Raw genomic sequence first — 3,892 nt, 5'->3', positions numbered from 1 at the left:
TGGACAGGGACCTCTTGAGAGCAGAGGCTATTTTTCTTTTTAACTTTCTTTGTATGCCTAACACTAAGCACTATGCCTGACATATAGTAGGTGTTTAATAAATGCTTACTGACTGCCTGACTAGCAGGCAAGGGTTTCCATTTAAATGGAGGAAAAAAATTGCACATATTACACATAGGTATGTGTAAAGAGAGGACTAGATCTGTGATTTTATTGGTGTATAGGGAACTTTTGAGTGACAAAACTGAAATTTACCATCTTAGAGAGCAACTATTGACCACTAGGTGGCACAGTGGATAGAGCATCTGGCCCAGAGTCAGGAAAACTCATCTTTATGAGTTCAAATCTAGCCTCGAACACTTACTAGCTGTGTGACCCTGGGCAAGTCACTCAACCCTGTTTTGCCTCCGTTTTCCATATGTAAAATGAGCTAGAGAAGCAAATGGCAAATCACTCCAGTATCTTTGCCAAGAAGACCCCAAATGGGGACAATGAAGAGTTAAACATGACTAAACAACCACAATAACATACAAATATCATCTGGGATAGGCAGAAATCAGGAAAAGCTGCACCTACAAGGAAGGATGACCTGCCCTTCTTGCCTTCCCCTTTCTCCCAGGCTGCTTGACTGCTCCCATTCCTTCTGATGAGATAGAGGACCACCAGGCCTTCCCATCTATCCTGCCTCAACACCTCACACTCCTCCCTGGCACTATCATCTCGATAACCTGTGTAACCCTCCTCAGGGCCTTGCCAGTCACCCTGCTGATACACTCTGCTGGGCCTTTCCATCTGCTTTGTAGCTGAGCTTTCTTTTTCATTCACACATGAGCTCCTTGTGAGCAGAGACTGTCTTGATTTTTTTCTCTCTCCATGTCCACTGGGTTTAGCACGGTACTTGACATGTGGTCCGCATTTAACAAATGCTCGTTCATTCACTCACTCACTCACTCTCTCTCTCATTCATCCGTGGGCTGGCACTGTTGAGAATGGACAGTGAGCTTCTGGGCTTGTTACAGATTCTTCTCTTCCTCTGTGTTCCAACCAAACTGGCCTGTTTCCATTCCTCTTGTGTGAAGTTCTGTTTTCACCTTTCTACCTTTGTGTGCATTATCTTCAGTACTGGAATTATTCCCTCCTCATCTCTCCCTTTTGAGAATTTCCATTCCCTTACAAGGCCCAGGTCAAATACCACCTTCTACATGAAGCCTTTCCTTACCCCACAAGTGCCCCATAAAAATTAATTCATGCCTCCCCGTCTTCCTTGAAGACTTCTATTTTTCCTGGTTTTAAAAAATTTTGTTTCTTTGTGTCCGTTGCATGTAGTACAGTGCCTAGAACATAGTAGGCACTTAATAAATGCTTGTTATTTGCCTGATAAGCAAAGCAGAGAGGAATCCATTCTAGGTACAGGAAATTGTCTAAACAAAAACTTGGAGGCAGGAAAGTACAAGTCAAAAAGGCAAAAAGTCTGCAGTGAATAAAGCACCAGGCCTGAATCCAGGAGGACCTGAGTTCAAATCTGGCCTCAAGCACTGGACACTTACTAGCTGTGTGACCCTGGGCAAGTCACTTAACCCTTATTGCCCCGCCCCCCCCCCCAAAAGGCAAAGATTCACCGAGTTTGTTTGAAGCACAGAGTACATGGTAGGCTGTAGTGAGCTACTATTTTCCCCTTTTTACAGTTGAGGAAACTGAAGGAAACAGAGGTTAAGTGACTTAAACAGGTCGATATAGTCTTCAGAGGCAGGATTTAAACTCAAGCCTTCCAGATCGGAAGCCTAGTACTTCACTTTTTATGCTTCATAAATTAGTGAGATGGGGAGCCGAGGTGGGACCGAAGCCGAGCGTGAGACCACAGTGAAGAACCATCGCGATGGCCGCCCAAGGAGAACCCCAAGTGCAGTTCAAACGTGTATTAGTTGGTGATGGAGGTACTGGAAAAACCACCTTTGTAAAACGTCACTTGACTGATGAATTTGAGAAGAAGTATGTAGCCACCTTGGGTATTGAGGTGCATCCTCTCGTGTTCCATACTAACAGAGGGCCTATTAAATTCAACGTATGGGATACAGCTGGCCAAGAGAAATTTGGTGGTCTGAGAGATGGTTATTACATCCAAGCTCAGTGTGCCATTATAATGTTTGATGTTACATCAAGAGTTACTTACAAGAATGTACCTAACTGGCATAGAGATCTGGTCCGAGTATGTGAAAATATCCCGATAGTGTTGTGTGGCAACAAAGTGGATATTAAAGACAGAAAAGTCAAGGCGAAATCAATTGTCTTCCATAGGAAGACTATGACATTTCAGCCAAAAGTAACTATAACTTTGAGAAGTCCTTCCTTTGGCTTGCTAGAAAACTTATTGGAGACCCTAATTTGGAGTTTGTTGCCATGCCTGCTCTTGCTCCTCCAGAAGTTGTCATGGACCCAGCACTGGCAGCACAGTATGAGCAGGACTTACAGATTGCTCAGACAACTGCGCTCCCTGATGAAGATGATGACCTGTAAGGGACTGAAGCTAGAGCCCAGCGTCAGAGGTCGTTTTATAGGCAACTGTCCTGTGATGTCAGTGGTGTAGTGTGTTTGCCACTTTATTATATAGCTGAGCAGAACATGTGCTTAATCTTTGGGATGCTGAAGGAGATGAATGGGCTTCGGAATGAATGTGGCAGTTTAAAAAATATAATTCATATTTTGGACCTGTATATTTAGCTGTTTTGGACCGCAATTACGTCCCCTTGAGTTTCAAATAAGACTGCTGCAGTCCCATCACAATATTCAGTGGTGAATCTTGTTTGTTACTGTCATTCCCATTCCTTTTTCGTTTAGATCATAATAAAGTTGTATTTCAAATATCTAAGCCAGTGAGCTCTTATCCCTTGTTTGCAGTAAGCATTTTAAAACCAGTTTTGTAAGGTCTGTGGTAGATGTGTACCATATTACTATTTAATGACCCTAACATTTTTATGACTACTTGTTTTTTTGTTTGTTTTTTAGTGAGGCAATTGGGGTTAAGTGACTTGCCCAGGGTCACACAGCTAGTAAGTGTTAAGTGTCTGAGACCGGATTTGAACTCAGGTACTCCTGACTCCAGGGCCGGTGTTCTATCCACTGCGCCACCTAGTTGCCCCATGACTAGTTGTTTTTAAAACGTATTTCAAAGATCAGTGAGATACATCTGTGTCATACATTTCACAAACTAAAGATAGGGGCTGGACAGGTTTAAAAACTTTGCTACTGTTAGATGACTGGTCACCACTTGATAATAAAGTTAAAAGGTGTGAGTTTATAATTTAGACAGTTAAGCTAAAAGTTTTCACACTAGCTAAGTAGTGTACCTAAGGTGGCTTGTGGAAGAAGGGTAAAGTTGAAGAATTAAAATAATCACATGAGTGTTGTATGTTTTTCCTGTGAGCTGTCAATAGAATAGAATTTTAATTTATGTGGATTGAGTATCAATTGAATGCAGCTTTTTAAAGAATATTGCTTAACATACATGGGAATGGTAACCATGCTTTAAGGGGGTGGCTTGAGGTGATTATGGAAATAAGTTAGACTTCTGTTAACTTCAACTTTGAGCTTTAAATCCACTGTAGGCAAAGTATTGTTGGCAAGGAAGTATATCAAGACAAGTCATTAATTAGGTAATGCTGTGATGACCACCACCGGAATAGTGAGAAAATCAACCATACATATTCAGTGATGTCGATCTAAATTGAAGCCTTGGAATGAGTTTTGTATTTTGGGTTCTATAATAAAAGTGAAGCATTTAATTAAAAAAAATAAATTAGTGAGATTATGGATGCATTAAAATATTGAATGACCAAATCCTTTGGGCCCATAGGAAGTATCGAAAGAATACCTGACTTGAAATCAAAGGACTTGG

The 3,892-nt window shown here is 41.5% G+C and overlaps 1 pseudogene; it reads left to right on the top strand.

Moving 5' to 3' along the window:
• Positions 1 to 1,860: 1,860 nt before the first annotated feature.
• LOC122735437 lies at positions 1,861 to 2,537 on the top strand (annotated as a pseudogene).
• Positions 2,538 to 3,892: the final 1,355 nt, after the last annotated feature.

The sequence above is a fragment of the Dromiciops gliroides genome, chromosome 1, assembly GCF_019393635.1.
Source record: "Dromiciops gliroides isolate mDroGli1 chromosome 1, mDroGli1.pri, whole genome shotgun sequence".
Lineage (NCBI taxonomy): Eukaryota > Metazoa > Chordata > Mammalia > Microbiotheria > Microbiotheriidae > Dromiciops > Dromiciops gliroides.
This window is presented reverse-complemented; position numbering and strand designations above follow the sequence as displayed.